The 20,161-nt window shown below is 48.7% G+C and overlaps 1 pseudogene; it reads left to right on the top strand.

The window, feature by feature from the left end:
* The first annotated feature begins 17,860 nt into the window (after window positions 1–17,860).
* On the top strand, window positions 17,861–19,749 carry LOC136568951 (cytochrome b-like; annotated as a pseudogene).
* Window positions 19,750–20,161: the final 412 nt, after the last annotated feature.

Here is a 20,161-nt window from a genome sequence, read left to right as displayed (position 1 = left end):
AAAAAATATACCCAAAAAGGCAGGGAGAGGAGGTTTTCAAGAAACAAAAGCTTCTTGGAAAAAAAAAAAGTTCTGTAGAGGATATGATGGCACTGTCTTTTTAAATTGGACCTCTTACATGATTTCTAACACCTAAATATCAAGAAATACATTCAGCTTCTCACTCATCATAGGCACCTATGGTGCTGGCTTGATTGCAGACATGTGAAGTGCTCTGGGCTCTATATTTTTAGTTTGCAGAAGACCCTGTAAAGGTGATTTTTGTGCTGTTTTAAACAGGAGTGGACTTCAGAGGGTAGGATTTCTAGCCTGCCTTCTACTTTGTTGTTTGGGGAGGCACAAAAGTGCTTCCAGTAATAAATTGAGCATTTATCTAATTCACAGTAATTTTCATAGCACCTTGTCTTGGGTTTTTAAGTGACTCTTCAGATTTCCACATCACCTGTATAATTTCTTCTTATCCTCATTCAGATTCTGCAAAGTCAAAATGAGATTAGAGACTCCAGTTTTAAAAGACCATTTATGTACATTAACTCAGGGAAATAAAACCCCACCACACAACACTTTGGCACTAAGCAAGGTCCTAACTGCCACGCAATCTCATTGAGCTGAATCTGTCCTAGAATTTGTTCTCCCCAGGCAGAATGGGCACAGCAAACCATTTTGTCTCAATGGTTCCCCTGGGAGTAGTTAGATCCTACGTTGTTTTTTTTTTCTGCAGCACACAAAGTTCCCTGCCATCCCTTCAGCCCTGTTGATACAGCTGCAGTTTAAACCAGGTCTGTGAAATTATTTGGGTTAAAGCAAACAGCAAAACCTTATTTACTCTATCATTTTTATGTTTTTGCCTTGTTCTACATCACTGTGGACTCTGCTGTGCTGGTACAGCACATGGGAAGGGAAGGTGAAGGGGAAAGGGGGAAAGGGAAGGGGAAAGGGAAGGGGAAGTTTTCTTTAGAGAAGGAACTGAAGGAGTGTTTTTACCTCCATCCTTTTCTGCTGTGCTCTTTTCTTTCTTGATAGGCAAGGGTTTGAGCTCAGCACATCAGTAATAGCCAGTTCCCCTTCAAAGGGAAAAAAAGGTGGATAGTGACCCCCAAGCTGGGAAGGAAGCAGAGGAATGCTGTGTAGTGCATGTATTTTCCTGGCTCATATGATAAATTCCTTTTCAATACCCCCAGCATTTTGTAATTTGAACTGCTGCCTGCTATTTGTTTTACTTTAATCTGTGTCATTTCTCTGTGTTTATTATCTTCCTTCCCACTGTCCCTCAAGTTCTGCATTTCTATCCAGCCTCCCACGATATTAGCAAGCCTTTTCATGAAGGGAGGACTGTGTATGTGGCGAGAGAAAACTTCAATAAATTACCCATGCAATTTGTAACTGTCAGAGTACAAAATACAAAATACTTAAAAAAATAAATAAAACAAATGTTTGCATTTACATTCCATACTGGGAACTTTTATTTTCCACTAAAACTAAACCCTTTATCAGAACTGTCAATGTTATAGATGGTGCCTTTATATATTTAAAGATTTGCATAGTTTTTATCAAATTGATGCACTTAACTGATTTAACATTCCAGTCGCTTATTTAGAAAGGGGGAAAAGATAATATTTTAAAAGAATATGAAAAATGGATTGCCTTTATTCAGGTCAGTTCATTAATCTGTCTTGCATTTGTTCACTTCAGACACAGCAGCTCTTTTTGGTGTTTATTCAGGATATAGTGTCTGAGAGATGCATTGTGGGATTGATCATCCATCTTGGTTTTCAAACTCTATTTATAAATTGTCACTTCTCTCATGTTCTTTTGTTACCAGAAGTCCACACATGGTGCTGACGGCCCTGACCAACACTGAAGATTAATTCAGGAATCACTTGTTGAAGCAAGGAGATTTGAGTTGGGTTGGTTTAGTTTGATTTGCTTTTTTGGAAGCCATATGTTAAAGTTCAGGACTGCATTTTCAGATCCTGAGATCAGCTTTAACCTTACTCTGTGTTTTGTGACCATTCTACACAGATGGTGCAAATCTACCACGGTTCCCCCAAACTGCGAGTTCCTCACAGCCTAACTCAGTCTGTCAGAGCTGCCTTTCCCTGTCCCAGCGTGGGTAAGGCTCGTACCTGCAGAGTTCAGGCAGCAAGCCAACAAAATCCTGATCCATCACTTTTATAGTACTGGATTTCTTATGGCTGAACTCACTGAACTGATTTACTCAGCGAGCTCAGGAACACCAGGGGTGGTACCAGTGGGACAGGGTATTTCTCTGTGGTAGTCCCAGTCCAATTTATCCTGCCATGGAGCACAACCTTTGAACTACCTCAGACTGTTGATACAGCAGATTTTTACACTGAAAGTGCCCACTTTGGTCCCTGGTGTCTGGAGTGTGATAGTTTGTTTAACAGTCTTAAACAGGAAAATTATATTAAGGAGTATTCAGTCCAATGCACTAAAGCATAATAAAATTGGGTAGCAGGAAGGTTAGGTCAAATAAATTCAAATGGAAAAGAATGAATTCAGTCAGGGTGTTTAAGCACTTTATAAGCTTGGCAAAGAAGGCAGTAAATTCGCAATGGAACGTTTAAACCAGGACTGGATGCCTTACTTAATGATAAGCTATGGTTCAGCCACCACAAAGTTATTGGGCTTGATAGTGTTCAGTTAGGGAGAAAGAAAGAATAATTCCCTCCGCCACAGCAGGTGAAATCCTATGGCCTGTGTTAAACAGAAGGTCATGCTTGTAGAGGGCTATGATCAATTCTCCTTCAAGATCTATGAATCTCTGCTGGTAGGTGTTCTAGGTTCCATTTGCTCTGTGTTTTACGGAATACGTGAAAGGAAGTCCCAGACCTCTGTATGTGAAATTGGTTGCCGCTATATTAATCTCTCAAAAGCTCTCTGGCCTTTGAAAACATACATCTCAATACCAACAGGGACAGACTGCAGTGTCATCTAGGCACTCCCAGGCTGCTGAAGCCCTAGAATTTGTGTTACAATACTGAAAGTTTAAATCCTGTTTCTGAGAAGGAAGTCACAATTGGACACAGGCTCTTTCAAATTTAGAGTTTTGTGCCCCATCATCCACATGAGTTTTGGACCCTCAGTATTAGGCAGCCTGAATTCACATCTGGGAGAATCCAATGACTGAAGAAATGCAGCAGAGAACCCACAGTAGGTGAGATGTGTCTGAAAGCAATGGGCATGTATGTCCATGGAAAGAAATCCAACTCTGGGGCTAATTTTTTTTTTTTTTTTTAACTTCACGAAGTGAGTTTCTGCTCTTCTACCTGATACTCTGTGTTATGCCACTCAGGAATGGGAGTTCAAACTCCACCTGGCTGAGCTGGTGGAGTTTATCCAGAGCACCAGGCATCATAGAATCACTCAATATCCTGAGTTGGAAGAGACCCACAAGGACCATCAAGTCCAACTCCTGGCCCTGCACAGGGCAGCCCAAGGATCCCACCATGGAATCATTCCATGCCTGAGCACATTGTCTTGAGCTCCATCAGCCTTGGTGCTGTGACCATTCCCTGGGGAGCCTGTTCCAGTGTGAGAGGCACAAATCTGATTTTCACTTATGCCTCAGCATATGTTCTATTCTTGTATAACATTCACATGTTATACAAGCATATAACATATGCTTGTTATATTCACATGTACAGCTCCTCTTATAATATATATTCTATATATATTATAAGAGGAGCTGTACATGTGCTTGCAGCCCCAGGAAGAGTTCTCCTGGCAATCACTCAGGGCAGACGAAGCCTCCATGGTCGGATTGGGAGTGAACGCCGCCATTTGCCGGCGGAGCAAAATGCCCCAATGCCCGCCAGAAATGCCCGCGGGGGCGGGCTCTGGGAGGAGCCTCAGCGCATAAAACCAGCTGAGGGCGGCACAGGAGGCGACATTTTGTCGGAGGGAGCGGTCGCTCGGCTGCAGGATCCGCTCGGCGCTGTTTCCAGCCCCCCGCGACCCCCAGGTCCTGCTTCTTTGCTCCATCATTCTCGAAAACCATCCCGTCATCGCCACGATCGCTCCGTTGCGTCACCGACGGGGCGGGCGGCGCTGCAGCCATCCACTGCAGCCATCCATGGAGCCAGCCACTGCAGCCAGCCCCTGCAACCATTCACTGCAGTCATCCATTGCAGCCAGCCACTGCAACCATTCACTGCAGTCATCCATTGCAGCCAGCCACTGCAACCATTCACTGCAGTCATCCATTGCAGCCAGCCGTGCTTGCCGGGCCCCGCCGCCGCCGGCCCGCAGGCAGCCGAGCCCGCTCGCACCCACCCAGCCTCGGTAGCGAGCAGCCTGCCGCTGCCGCCTGCTGCAGGTCCCCGACCCAGGGAGCTACGGCTGCTCCAGGACTGCGCCCGTGGCCGTGGCAGCCTGTTCCTGCCGATGGAAGGGACACGCAGCCTGCCGCTGTTACTGAATCTCTCAGCCCACCGCGGCACACCCGCCGTGGTTCGCAGCACACGCGTTGTGCCCGCTAAGTCGATGAAGAACCTTTTCCTGATACCCAATTTAAACCACCCCCGCCACAGCTTCAGGCCGTTCCCTGGGGTCCTGTTCCTGTCCCCACAGAGCAGGGATCAGTGCCTGCCCCCCCTTTTCCTCACAGAAACTTGTAACTGTGCTGAACCCCCCCCGCAAGCTTCTCCAGCTGAACAAACCCAGCGTCCTCAGCCACTCCTCCCATGGCTTCCCTTCACGGACCTTCACCACCCTCGTGTCCCGCCTTTGCATTGTCTAATGGTTTAATATTCTCATATTCTAACACCCAAAACTGCCCCCAGGTTTTGAGGTGACACTGCTCCAGTACAGAGCAGAACAGGAAAATCCCCTCCTTGCCTTCCTGGCAATGATATACCCACTACCTCCTCCCTCACCAAAGACTATCCGAGATGAAAGAAAGTCAAAAATTGCCACAACATTCCCTGCCACAAACCTAACCAATCAACCAAATCAGAAAATACATGTGCAAAAAAACCCCCACAAAGCCAACACACCCAAGGTCTCCATTACAAAATTATCATTCCCCTTATCTTCAGTCGTCAGAGAAGTCTTTGATCTTCCTGAAGTTCCATATGACTGCACTCCTCTTTCTGTCTTTTTGACATTTTCTTGTATTAATGACACTGGAGGATCCTCAGGAAGTGAGATAAGTGTCATGAGCAGCTCCCATGCCCTTTGTGTACAAATCCTTGACATACGGATTTAGCTAAGTCATGTAATGATCTTCGGTTAATTTTCTTAAAGATTAAAACTGCTCTCTTTCAAGTGCTAAGAATCCATAATTTCCACCTGAGAAAAAACTTAGAGGCTCCAAATTGCAACACATGGATTTTCTTTTTTAAATGTTATGATTATTAAACTTGATCTCACCATTTTTGGGGTGGGAAAGGGCAGACCAGTACTGTTATCCAGCCTCTCTTAAATGACTTTGCCTCCTGCTATTAACTGCTGCTTCAGAGAAAAGTGAGTTTTACTACTTGTCAAGATTATGTGGAGCCAATACAATGGCAATTACAATGTGTTAGGGCAGCTCTGAGCACAGGGCTACAGTTCTAATGTGGGCAAAATCCCCTACTGCTTTCTCTGACACAGGAGCAAGCATCTCATCCATTTTCCTTGTGTCCTTTTTTTTGATGTTCTCGCTGAAATTAATCAGTTGACAGCAGCAAAGGCTTGCAACTGGCCTCCTGTGACTTAGCTATCCATCATGGATTTCATTTAATATAATAGTACAAAATGTTCTTGCATTCAGATATGTTTTGATGTTTGTTTAGGAACTTCATAAGCTGTTATCTCCCTCTTGGCACCTGATGAAGCCATGCAGAGTTTAGGAACTGTGGGTTGGAATTGCCTGGTCACAGCTGTGGTGGCCATCCAAAATGCTTGTTACCTTTGGAATTAAACTAAGCTTGTCCATCCCTTTAGCCCAGTTTGCTGCCTTTTTATCTCCTGGTAGAGACAAAAGGGAATCTCTTTGACAGTTTTGCACAGAGACTGTGAGACACAGTGGGGCTGTAGCAATTCTGTCATGTGATGGATATTTGGGTCTGGGAATGGTTCTCTCCTCTGTGTGTTGATGGTTTTACGCCCCTGGAGAAAAATTCCTTGGTCTGGAGTGTAACTGCCCATGAAAAGGCAGGGCTGCTTTTCAAGTAGGAAACCAGCTGTGTGCTACCTGTAGCCTGCTCTGCAGCCACAGGAGCTGGACAATGGGATGAATACAAGTGAGGAAGGGGCAAGGGGAGGAGAAAACCTGGGACAAACCATTACCCCTGGGGCTTATAGGGTGAGAAGAATGGGATGAACCATGTGATCACTGCAAATTACCAAACACCCAGGGCAAAACCAACATCTAGATAAACTATTTAGTGTAATATAACAAGTATCCATGGAAACAAGTATGTCATCCTTGAAGGGATGACTATACTGTTCGATGATGCGGGTCATGGAGGCCACAAAGCGGGCATTGCTGCGCCACAGCCTTTCCAGCACTGCTGCATTGCACTCCATGGTGTGGAGCCGCTTCCGCTGCTGGCCACTCCTGCCTCCAGCTGCCCCACTCTGCACACAAATAAGACTCTTCGTTTTGTATGTGTGAATTTCACGTAAACGTATACACCAATGTTCAATTGCTCAAACACATGCAAGTCATCAGAAATCCCTGCTGTTGCTTTGGTGTTTCTGTATTCCTTTGACTTCATCTGTTGTCGGGTGGAGTTCCTACGCTTGAGACATAAGACAGATTCACACATGTTGCCTCAGACAAGCAGCCTCGTTCATTGTCTCCGGCACCTTTTTTAGCCCATTCAAAACTCCTGGGTTGAGACAGATCATTGGTCTATCCATGTGCCTCCAGATTCTCAACCACTAAGATTCCTGCATCCTAGGAGAGCTCCCACTGGCTGTTAGCTTCTGTCAGTCAGCCAGAGGCTGGTTCATGGAGCTGAGCTGGCTGCTGTTATAACTTGATTAATGCTAATGCCACAGTGTGGGTTTTCAGGGTCCAAGCTGCTGCCGGGAGCCCCAATTCTGGGTGGGTGCGGGCAGACCTTCTCCTTGACGCGTCCCACCGCGGAGCGTCTCTGCTGCTAATGTGCGCATGCACAGTCCCGGACGACTAAACATGGCGTGGCCAGGTAGAAGGAGGACTCAGAGGCTCCGGTGCTGTTCCAACAGGCTTTAATGCCGGGAAGTCCTAGGGTGCAGGGAGGGAAGGAAAGCGGGGTACAGCCTCAGCTGAAGGGTACCAGAGTCGGGGTGCCGAGCCCCGATCCTGGACGGGGACCAGGGTTTTTAAGGGGGAAAGGGTAGGCAGGATCGGGGTACACTTCAACCATAAGGAGAGGGTAAAGAGGAGGGCTCAAGGTGGGGTGATTGGAGGTACACCAATAGGGAAATGAGGGGAGGGTGTTCTTAGGGTGAGATCCAATGAAAAAGTGGGGAGCAGGGAGCTTTCTGGAAGAAAGGGAGTGTGTTACAGATGATTGATTGAATCGTCCCATGGTGTCCCAACCCCATCCTCTGTGTCCCCTCCTCCCACATCTCCCCCTTTTCTGTTAATTAAAAAGTCCTCTCCAACCATCTTAAAACGGCTTTCTTGAGGCACAATGTAGCAGTTACAACAATTCCTATGATGATGATGACTCATAGCAGGCCTCTTAAAACAGAGGAGGCCCAGTCAGGAATTCCCCATTGATTGAACAGCTTGTCCAGCCAGTTGGCTGCCTTTTTCGCAGTCCTGTTGCCTCCGCTTGAGGCGTGACGGCCTGGATCGGGAACAGCACGGCGGCAACCCCCTTTGCCACTTGGTCCAAGTACTCGCATACACCAACGTGGTGGACAGTAAATGGCGTTTTATTAACGGTTCCACGGTGTTATATATAACGGGGGTTAACGGTCAACGAAATGGAGGACTAAGTAACGGTAAAGGGGAGGGGTTCTGTCTGCCCGTAACATCGCTGCAGCTGTCCAGCCAGTGAAAGATGTCCCAGCTAGCTCGCCAGCACAGCTAGCAGCACAGGGGGTCACTTAACCTGATAGCCGTGCTTCGGTCAGCGCCTCAGGCAAACGCCCAGCGTTATAGCTGCAGGCGCTGCCAGGTGCAGGACAAGGCCGATAAGTGGCTGCAGTCAGCAAGGAAAGAAGAGAGCACTCTCCGGTTGGGGCAAAGTCCAGGTTTATTGGAGATCCTAGGGAGGCCAGCAACCAAAGGGAAGGGGGGAGGGATTACATGAGGTTATAAAGGGTGTGGGCGGCAGGGGTGGAACCAGGTTGGGAGCAAATAGGAATCCGGGGGGAGTGGGGAACATGGAATTGACATACAGAAAAGACAAATAAAATAACTTGGGGGAGGGTCCCTGGCCCCTGATCCAATTACTCTGAGCCCTGGATAGAAGTTTCTGGAGAAAAAGGTGGAGGCAGGGAGTGACTGGCAGGGCACCAGAGTGGGGTTAAGGGAAGAGGATGCATTTGTTAACCAGGGAAACTGGGGTGGAGTATAAAAAGATACAATGGTTGCTATAACAACGGGGGTGACAGGCAGTAACTGGGAGGGGAGGGAGAACCAGGGCAGAACCATTTTAACTTAGAGGGGGAATGGAACAAACCAACACAATACAACATCTCCCCCTTTTTTGTCTAAAAAGAAAAAGGAAAAGAACCAATGGTCTAAACGGAAGTAAACTGAACTTGGTTGTTATACTCAAAGTCTGCAGCAGTGCGGCTGAATTGTCAGCGTCTGGCTAGCTTCCAGCACTGCTAGCAGCACGAGGGGGCACTTCTCCCAAGAGCTAGCTTCGGGATAGCGCCTAAGGCAATGCCCAGCTTGCGACTGTAGGCACGCCTTGTGCAGGACGGAATCTGGTAAAAGCTGCGGCCAGCGGAAAGAAAAGGGCAGACTCCAACTGTGGCTTAATGCAGGCTTTAATGAATCCCAGGGGGACCAGCAGGAGGAGACCCGGAGGGAGGGACTACAGCAGTTTTTAAATGGAGGAGGATGTAAGGGAGGTACCAGTCCCTGAACCAATAAAGATACAGTGGGGAGTGGGATCCAAAGGACTGACATGGGGAAAACACCAATGGGGACAATTCTGAGGAGGGGCCCCGGTCCCTGGACCAATCATCCAACTCTCCATCTGGAAACTTCTAGAAATAAAGGTGGGAATGGAGGGTGACTGGCAGGGCACCAGGGAGGGGTTAAGGAAAGGATACATTGGTTTCTAGGGAAACCGAGGAGGGGATTTAAGGGATACAATGACAACTGGGGTGGAGCCAGGGAGACAGACAGCTCCAAAGGCGGGAAAGGTGAACTGGGGCAGAACCATTTTCAGACATAGGGGGAAAAGGAACAAACCAACCCAATAACTTAACAACACACAATGCAACAAAAGTCTGAGTATTCGTCTCTGTACCAGGGGGTAAATTGAAAAGGGGGGCTAGGTCATCGGTTGGAATTCCTAGCCAAGGCCTTACCCAATTCAAAGACCCACACAGCTGGTGGACATCCGCCAAGTTCTTAATATTAGTTTTTAAAGCCAATTTTTGTGGAACAATAGTTCGTCTGGTGCGGTTGTGCTGGCTGCTAGATGTAAAAAGTGTGCCTGGCGAGCTCACCAGCCCAGCCCGCAGTGGAGGGGCGCTTGCCAGACTCGAAGTCCAGTCCGCGCCTCGGTGGGTCCTTGACCGCCTCACGGACACAATCACGAGATGCATGAAGGAAAGAAGGGAGGACTCCGAAGGTGGTAGAGAACTCGGCTGGTTTATTCACCAGAAACTAGTAAAACTGGGGAGGGGCGGGGGAAGCTTCGGAGCCAAGGAAAATGTGGATGACACGAGTTTATAAAGACAGGGGGTGGGTATGGGTGGCAACACAAAACAACCAATTAAAACACAGTAAGGGAGGGTACAGGCTTGGCTGACAGATACATCTAACAAATGGAGCAGGATCAAAGGAGGAGCCTCTGTCCCCTGACCAATCACCCAGCCCCTCAGGGGGAAAATTCTAGAACAAGGGGAAGGGTAGTCAGGCGACTGTCAGGGAGTTTAGGGTGGAGAAAACTTAGATACATCGACGAAGCTATGGCAACGGGGGAAGGGCTAGGGGATTGACAGTCAACGAGTGGGGATAGGGGATTTCCAGACCGAACCACTGGCAAGCAAATGGGGAGAACTGGGAGAAACCAAACACGACACCACAGTCTGGTAATCTCCAAACCCAGGTACTTCCAGGGTGGCATCTGTTGAATCTTATCCTGCTGGAGCTTGAACCCTGCAGCAATCAATGCATTGATTGTCAAGTCAAGCGTGTGGGTAAGCATGTCGTCAGTCGGAGCACAAACGAGGATGTCATCCATGTAGTGGTAGATGATGGCGTCTCCTGCAGCTGTATGTACTGGGGACAGCAAGGAAGCGACATACCATTGGCAGATCACAGGGCTGTTCTTCATCCCCTGTGGAAGAACACACCAATGGTAGCACTTCCTTGGGGCTCCATGGTTGATGGCAGGAACTGTGAAGGCGAAACATGGGGCATCATCCGGGTGAAGGGGAATTTGGAAGAAACAGTCTTTTATATCAATAACTGCCAAATTCCTATCTCGGGGGAGCATCGTCGGGGATGGCATCCCTGGTTGAAGGGGACCCATATCTTGAATAATGTTATTAATTTGTCGGAGGTCGTGAAGGAGTCGCCACTTATCTTTGTTTGGTTTCTTGATGACAAACACTGGGGAGTTCCATTCTGACATGGTCTCCACCAGATTGCCTTTAAGAAGCTGCTCCTTGATGAGCTCGTTGAGCACCTTCAATTTCTGTTTGTTGAGCGGCCACTGCATTACCTGTACTGGTTGATCTGATTTCCAATTCAGTTTCCAGGTAAGGCGCTGTTCAGTGACCACTGCCCAAGAAACCTGAGGAGCCGCTGGAAGGTTAATTTGGGCTCCCCATTGGGCAAGGAGGTCCCTTCCCCACAGGGGTTCCGTATAGTCTAAAATGAATGAGCATATTGATGCCAATTGCCCATCTGGCCCCTTAATTTGCACGATGCTCCTGGATTGTTTGGCCAATTGCAAACCTGCGACACCACGGATGTGACCAGCCACATCCTGCAATTCCCAATGTGACGGCCATTCCCGGGAAGGAATGATCATCACATCTGCCCCTGTGTCCAAAAGACCTTTAAGCAATTTCTGGTCTCCCCCCACCGAAAGCTGGCACGTTATTCGAGGTTTGTCCCGCCCAAGGACCTGAGCCCAGGCCACCGAAGGATGACTGTCCTGTGGCAGGCGGGCCTGGGACCCAGGTTAGCTCAGGCCCTGGAATGGCCTGAGTGATGACTTGAGTCTTGGGCAAGAAGAGGGGAAGACGGACACAGTACAGCCCCACCGAAAGCCATCCCGGGTCCGATGTCAAGAGACCCGGAACCATGTTGAGTTTGAGTGGTGTGAACTTTGTGTCTCCGACAACCACATACTTACATCCGATCCGTCCCCAGTTACCTGGGCACTCTGGGCACACGGTTGCCAGATGGAATTCAGAGTCTTTTAGGTGTAGTGGCTCTGTCACCTGCAACCTGTAAGGTTCGTTTTTGGAGACAGTGGTTAGAATTGGCACAGGTTGGAGGCATAATTGCTGCTGTGGCTGTTCCTGAGAGAAACCCGGCTGAAGGTGAGCGAAAAGTCCAGCCACTGCCTCAGTCGTTCCGGCACTCCCCCAGCACTAAGCCGGAGGCATGTGCCGACCGTGGGTCGGGTGAGAGAGAGCCACCGATAGAAGTGCAGCCGCACCGCAGGGTCGAAGAAAGAGACGGCTCTCCTCCGCTGGGTAGAACAACTTGGATTTATTCCGGGGTAGGGAAAGTAGGAGGTCCGCCCAAAGGTGGCGAGCAGAGGAGAAGCCCCGAGCCCCTCTGGGGACCGGGTTTTAAAGGGAAGGGGTGGGTACATAAGAAACCAATCATAGAACGAAAGGTCTGATACATTGAAAACTGATGGGTGGTGTGGACCAATGGGGATAGATCGAGGGTGGGGCCCAGGCCTTCCAGCCAATCACTCGACACCCAAGCTGGAAAGTTCTAGAACCTAGGGTGGGGCGCCGGTGACTGACAGAAGACCTGGGGAGGGGATTCAAAGACAAATAAGGGATAATGAGGGAAAACAAGGAGGGGAAAACAGTGACTGACATAAACTGGGGATTAAGCCAGACCAACTTATCAAACTGGGAGGGGGGGAAAACGGAACGAACCAAACACGAACCACAACACATAATAAACATGACAAGTCCGGTGAGAGAGAGTTGCATTTAGCGGTGACAACAGGCGGTTCTCCCTTTTTCCCCTCCCCGCCAGATGGTATCAAACCCGCCTCCTTTGTGTCCTCATGCGGGGGGGGGCTGCGCTTCGATCTTAGTTTTTTGACAGGGGGTTCCCCTGAAGTCCCTGTCCCTTTTTGAACTCATAAAATTGTCTCTTTAAGGGACAATCGGGCATCCAGTGCCACAACTTCCCACATAGGTGGCATGGGGAAGTAGAGGCTGTCCTCCTGCGTGGTCCGGGCATGATGGAAGGTGGGAGGTGGTCCGGTGGAGGAGAGGGGTTTATTGGTGAAACTTCCAGGGAGTCAGCGGCGGCAACGCGTTGAGGCAATGGTCTGGCCCTGGGGTCGAGGTCTCCGGATGCGATGGTGACCTTACGAGCACAGATTTCCAGCATGCGCTGCAGGGTGGGAGGAGGGTCCAGCGGCAGGCTGAGAATGGCATCCCTGCATGCTGGGTTGGCATTGGTGGCAGCCACTTCTTTGAGGAGTTCCTTCCTCGTTTCCTCACTCTGCTGGAGGGACCTTGCCAAGGTGACCCAGACGTTTTGTTTGGGCTGGGGGACGATCCAGCCTGGGGTCACCTGGATGGATGCGAGGATACAGGCGAAGGTGGCCAGACTGGCTGCATAGGTGGGAATGCCCGGGATTATTGGGACCTCAAGTACGTTCCTCTCCTTTGTCCACGCCGGTGTCCCTGATCTTTTTGGGGAAACAAAGACTCCTTAGAACAAGTTCCCTTTTTTCTTGCAATCTCCTTGAAGACACACAGGCACTGCGTGACATCTCTGTGCTTCCTAATAATTCCGGCTCCCTGACTATGCTGAGCTCATAATGGAGCTCTTTCATGCCCTGATAGGCATATATAAAACTCCGGTCAGTGGCATCTCAAGTTCGCTGGGCCGGTGTAAAGCACCGAGTAGGAGCATGGACTGCAAAAGGTACTTGCTACATGAAAAAGCACGTGACTTCAAAAATACCTTTTATATGAAAACCACGTGACCTTAGAATGTACTTCGCACATGAGAAAACACGCGACCTTCAAAAACACATCTTACAAAAGGCGTGTGACCTTGCAAGTTCTATGTAAAGGCTGATCTCTCTAAGGGCTGTTCAGATCCAACCCAGATAGCTCTGGACCCTTGGCCCCTTGCACCCTTTACAAGGACAAAAGTAAAAGACTGGAGACGCTCTTCTTGGGACCAAAGTCCTATTTGATTTCTTGATAGGAGTCACCTCGGGTTCCAAGCAATGTCCCGGGGAAAAAAGAGTGGCTTGGGAGTCTCCTCACAGGAGATTTTAAGCTCAGGGCAAGGCAGATGGAGGAAGGGGGCCACAGCCAATGGGATACAAGTGAAGAAGGGGCAAGGGGAGTAGTATACTTGGGACAAACCATTACCCCTGGGGCTTACAGGATGAGAAGAATGAGATGAGCCATGTGATCAATGCAAATTACCAAACAACCAGGGCAAAAACAACTAGATAAACTATTTAGTGCAGTCTCGTACTGTGGAAGGGGCTAAGAGCAGGCCTGTTAGCTAAAGGAGCGAGAAGAAACTGAGAAGTAAGAAGAAACTGAGAAGAAGCTCTCTCCAAGGCTGTAACCAAGGAGACTGAGAGAAGAAAGATAAAAGAACTTTGCAGCTGGACAAAGCATTTTTAGAAAGTTAGTTAACTGTCACTATAACTTCTCACCAATAGTATTATGTTGATTTATTGTGGCCAATAGTAAAGATAGAAGAAGCATAAACAATTGGAAAGTGTGTAAAAGTCAGCCATGTTCAATAATAAAGTGTTGCCAACTGAGACTGCTTGTGGTCTCTGCTTTATGTTGTGACCGCCTCAACAGCGACGTCGTCCCACGGCCGCTGGAGCTGATGGGTGCCAGCTAGCCGCTCCCGGTGTGACCAGTGGAGACTACGAATCCTGCCACTCCCAGATTCTCGGCGAGAACCCTGAGTAGTGGCTCCGTCTGTGGCGTGGTGACGCAGGCGAGAGCACGACTGCGAAGCAGTGAGGCGAAGGAAGGAAGGAGTGGACACACGTATGGGTGCCAAGGCGCTTTATTAGCCCAGTCAGGGCCAGTAACGGTGTGTGGTGGTTTGACAGGAAATGTGTTTTCTGGGATGCCGTGGTCAGGCCAATGGATGTTCAGATTTTAATATTGGCACCTAATGTGGCCCTTGGGACATTGGATCTGCCTCTGAGAACACAGGGTTAAAGCAGGGGTCTCCCCTGGGAGGCTCTCTTGGGTTCTGGTCAGGGAAAGGTTCAGAGCTCCCCTGCCTCAGATTTTTAACCCTTTTCTTGGATGACTGAAACCTTATAAATGCTAATCCTCCTGGAGCTGAATGAGAAGAGAGATGTAGAGGAGATAAGAGGAAATGGGTGACGAGAGAAATAGAGAAGAACTCAGGTGGAAGAGATGATGGAGTTAGCTTATGCTGGACTCTTTTTGACAGAGCCATGTTTCCTTGTGATACAGGGACTGCATTCTAGGGGGAGGCAATGCCTCAGGACCAAGAGGGTTCGGTGTGGGTACCCCTTGGCCCCAGAGGGTGAAAAATATGGGGGGGACAGATGTCCCAAAGTTGAGACTGTGCCTTTTTTGGAGTGGGACGAAGCATCCTTAAAAGTTGACCCTACAAGCAGCTCTGTTCCATGTTCAGTGGTGAGAGCACTGGACACGAAAGGAAGAGGTCACCATTGGCACAAGAAGGACTCCTTCTCCTCTTGATGAACTGAGGATTGAGTATTCTGAAGGGTGGTGCCAGACCGAGAGTCAATGATTTGAGGGATGTATTGTATTGGGAATTTGGTGGGGAGGAGGAGGAGATGTATTTGTAAAGTTTTCGTTTTCCTTGTAAGTCTCTTTTTTTTTTTTCCTTTCCCTTGTAGTTTAGTTAATACATTTTTTTTTCCCTAAGTGGGAGCCTGCTTTGCTTATTCCTGGTCACATCTCACAGCAGAAATCAGGGAGAGGGTATTCTCATGGGGGCACTGGCATTGTGCCAGTGTCAAACCATGACATGGTGTCAGGTAAAAACCACTAGGGAGGCACTTATAAAGGAGAGGGTGTAACGGAAAGAGATACAAGGGACCAATAAGCAAGCCCCGGGGGGGAGCGAGGGACACAACTGAATCAATAGAAAGGGCCCGGGGAGGGAAAAGGCTCGGGGGACAAATCATATGCTAGGTGAGGGATGATTGACATAGAAGACTCTCGAAATGAAAGGGGATGGTTACAATGACTGACAGGTTACAGGTGGGAGGAACAAACCATTAGGAGGGAGAACATGGGGGGAACTGAGGGTCGAACCAAAATCTTAACTTCTAAAAAATAATCAACTTTACAACAAAACCCATATGAACACACAATGCTACAATTTAGTGCAATACAACAAGAATCCATGGAAAGAAGTATGTCATCCTTGAAGGGATGACTATACTGTTCGATGATGCGGGTCATGGAGGCCACAAAGCGGGCATTGCTGTGCCACAGCCTTTTCAGCACTGCTGCATTGCACTCCATGGTGTGGAGCCGCTTCCGCCGCTGGCCACTCCTGCTTCCAGCTGCCCCACTCTGCACACAAATAAGACTCTTCGTTCTGTATGTGTGAATTTCATGTAAACGTATACACCAATGTTCAATTGCTCAAACACATGCAAGTCATCAGATTTAAAAAAAAAGAAACAAATCACTGCTGTTGCTTTGGTGTTTCTGTATTCCTTTGACTTCATCTGTTGTCGGGTGGAGTTCCTACGCTTGAGACATAAGACAGATTCACACGTTGCCTCAGACAAGCAGCCTTGTTCATTGTCTCCGGCACCTTTTTTAGCCCATTCAAAACTCCGGGGTTGAGACAGATCATTGGTCTATCTATGTGCCCCTAGACTCTGAACCAATAAGATTCCTGCATCCTAGGAGAGCTCCCACTGGCTGTTAGCTTCTGTCAGTCAGCCCAGAGACTGGTTCATGGAGCTGAGCTGGCTGCTGTTATAACTTGATTACTGATAATGCCACTGTCTATCATGCTTAAATATTTTCTTCTATGTTTTAGCATCCTTTTTTGACACTCGCTCCCATTGCTTTGGTCTGTCTGGTGTATCATAGGTGAGAGTAGAGTATCTATGGAAAACCAGTATGTCATCTTTGAAGGGATGACTATACTGTTCTATGACGCGGCTCATGGAGGTCATGAAGTGGGCATTGCTGCCCTGCAGCCCCTCCTGCACTGCTGCATTGCACTCCATGGCATGGAGCCGCTCCCGCTGCTGGCCACTCTGCACACAGCTAAGACACTGTTCTATGTAAAGGCTGATTTCTCCAGGCTGTTCGGGTCTGATCCAGCTAGCTTTGGATCCTTGGCCCCTTGCATCCTTTACAAGGACAAAAGTAAAAGACCAGAGGCACTCTTCTTGAGACCAAAGTCCTATATGATTCCTTAAAAGGAGTCACCTTGTGTAGCCTGCTCTGCGGCACCGTTGGGCAGCTTCCTCTTGCGCAGCGACATCCTCGAAAGCGGCGTCACACACGGTGCTGGTGGTGGAAGAATCGGCCGAAGCTGCCACATGTTGGGTGCCAATCATAGCCTGCTCTGCAGCCACTCCCGCCGCCGGCCACTCCTGCCTCCAGCTGCCCCACTCTGCACACAAATAAGACTCTTAGTTCTCTATGCGTGAATTTCATGTTAAGAGATATACTGACACCGCGCCTCAGTCACAGGAGGAGGGAGTGACCCCCTTTCCCCTCAGCATACATCACGAGTGGCCGCTCCCTGCCTCAGCCACCGGCAGGCACGGGGTGGCAGTTCAGCCATGAGCTCCCACGGAGCCGTGCACACTCTAGCACACATCTTCCAAAGAGACACTCACTTTGATATAGTCTCTACCAATGCACACATGCCCACAAACAAGAGATTTCCTCATATGTAGAACTCGTGTACATTAACACAAGTATATAAATCTGTGCACGCTGGTATGTTTAATGCCGTCAACACACATATCTTACACAGGGCTGTATTTACACTTGTAGAGCCCGTACACACTCACAAACACAGGGATTTACACAAACTTAGTCATACCTGAGAGGGGGTAATTTAACACACATGTATGTAGTAATGCACACAACACCTGTATACCTAGGTACATGTTGCCATCATATTGCAAAAGTTCCATGCCTTCTCGGTGATTTCTCATAGGCAGCTCCTCATAGCACTAACTCCTTCACAGCACAAACAGCAAACTCCAACTCTCTCTAAGCTACTCACGTAACTTAGGGGTAAACAACTTGGGGGAAACCATTATCAGGGGCTAAAACACGCGTACAAGGATCAAACCATTTTGCTTAATTAACATTGAAACAATAACTGTTGCAATTGAAATAACTGTAGAGCTCATAAAAGACACGGCCACAAAAATCTTTATAAGTGTACTGTTCAAAGAATAAATGGAGCGGTGTGGCCGGTAGAGCACGCCCAGGCTAGGTGACCAGCCCGTCTCCAGCCGATGGGGCACTTCCCCAACTCATGGTCAGGTACCGCGCCTAAGGCAATGAGCTGCCTTGTGGACGTTGGCCGCTGAAACTCCAACCCACAGGAGAAAGAAGAGGCATCTCTCAGTCTCTTGTCACAATCGGGTTTATTAGGCCCCAGAGGGACCAAACACCCCCAATGAATCCCAAGGCTGAGAGCCCCGAAGAAGGGGAAAAATTCGGGTTATAAGGAAAGTGGGAGGGGAGGGTGGTAACAAATCAGGAGCGAGAAGGGAAGGATACATTGAAGATTGACATAATGACAAAACCAATCATACATAACTAAGGGAGGGACCCCGGTCCCTGAGCCAATCACCCGACACCCTGGCCAGAAGTTTCTGGAAAAAGAGGCAGGGGTGCCGAGTGACAGGCAGGCAACCGGGGGTGGAGAACTAAAAGGATACATACCGCAACCAAGGAAACTGGGGAGGGGTTTGGACATTGACATTTAACTGAATCAGGGCAGGACCCTTTAACATGACAATGGGGGGAGAACAGGACAAACCCAAAACGAACAGCAACATTCGCCCTTCACTTCCTCCTCCTATTTGTCATCATAGGCCTCACACTTGTCCATCTCACCTTCTTCCATGAAACAGGTTCAAATAACCCACTAGGCATTCCCTCAGACTGTGACAAAATCCCCTTCCACTCATACTACACCAATAAAGATATTCTAGGATTCGTACTAATACTTTCCCTACTCGTCTCACTAGCCCTGTTCTCCCTCAACTTCTTAAGGTGACCCAGAAAACTTTACACCAGCTAACACACTAGTCAGTCCCCCTCACATCAAACCCAAATGATATTTCCTATTTGCCTACGCCATTCTCCAATCCATTCCAAACAAACTAGGAGGCGTATTAGTTCTAGCTGCCTCAATCCTAGTCCTATTCCTCACTCCATTACTACATACATCAAAACTGCGATCAATAACCTTCTGCCCTCTGCCACAAATCCTGTTCTGAACCTTAGTCACTAATGTCCTCATTCTAACCTGAGTAGGCAGCCATCCAGTAGAACACCCATTCATCATCATTGGCCAACTATATGTAAAATCACAGCTTCGGGAAAGAGCTTTCAGATAGAAGATAGTACCTGTGCCATGAATGTTTGGCAGAGCACGTGGCTGTTTTTTATTCCCTGTAGGCAAAGTGACCCAGTGGCTTGTATGGCTCCTTTCTGTTGATGGATGGTACAGAAAATGTGAACCTGGGAGCATCTCCAGGGTGCAACAGGATGTTAAAAAAGCAGTCCTTGATGTTGAGGAGCGCGAGCTGCCAATCTCTCGGGAGCATAGAGGGTGAGGGGAGACTGGGTTGTAGGGGGCCCATATCTTCAATTACTTTGTTGACTCTGTGTAGATCTTGGAGCAAGCTCCACTTATCTTTACCAGGTTTTTTTAATAACAAAAATTGGGGTATTCAAGGGGGTATCAGATAGAACTATGTGCCCCAGGCACAACTGCTCCTCTACTAGCTCATTGAGCGCATTCCGTTTGTCTTTAGGGAGGGGCCACTGTTCCACCCACACCGGATTGTTGGACTTACAGGTGAGAAGTGGGGTGGTGTGCTCCACAGGGGCCCAACCTAAAAATCCCAGGTGGCATTTGGGATGTCAAATCGGCCCCCCCATTGGGACAGGACGTCCCTGCCCAACAAAGTGATGTCACAGGCGGTGACAAACAAGCTCACAGTTGCTATCTGTCCCTCAGGCCCCTTTATGCTCACCCAGTGTCTGCTGTGGAGAGTGTTGACAGCTCCACCGATGCCGGAGACTGTGCTACAGGGGGGCACCAACTCCCAGCTGTGGGGCAACTTTGCTGTAGGGATGATGGTGACGTCGGCTCCTGTGTCTGCCATTGAAGTCGTCTGGCCAATATAAAACGTCCAGGCTAGCTGGCCAGCCTGCCTTCAGCTAGTTGGGGCACTCTCCCAACACTTGAGTTGGGCACAGCGCCTAAGGCTAGCGTCCCACACCGCAGTGGCAGCGCTGCCTTCAGAGGACGCGGTCTTGCAGAACTTCAGCCTGTGGGATAAAGAGGGGACTCTCTCGTTGATGGCAAGTTCAGGTTTATTGGAGCTCCGATGGAGCCAAGTACACCCAAGGGAGCCAGAACAGATGAGAGCCCCAAGGGCTCTCTCAAAACATTGGGTTTTAAAGGGAGTGGGAGGTAGGGGTGGTAACAATACAGGGACGAATAGGGGTCCAGGGAGGGGTGATACATAAATGATTGGCATAAAGGAAGAACCAGTAGTGGAAAACTTAGGGAGGGGCCCCAGCTCCTTGACCAATC

The sequence above is a fragment of the Molothrus aeneus genome, chromosome Z, assembly GCF_037042795.1.
Source record: "Molothrus aeneus isolate 106 chromosome Z, BPBGC_Maene_1.0, whole genome shotgun sequence".
NCBI classification, from domain to species: domain Eukaryota; kingdom Metazoa; phylum Chordata; class Aves; order Passeriformes; family Icteridae; genus Molothrus; species Molothrus aeneus.
This window is presented reverse-complemented; position numbering and strand designations above follow the sequence as displayed.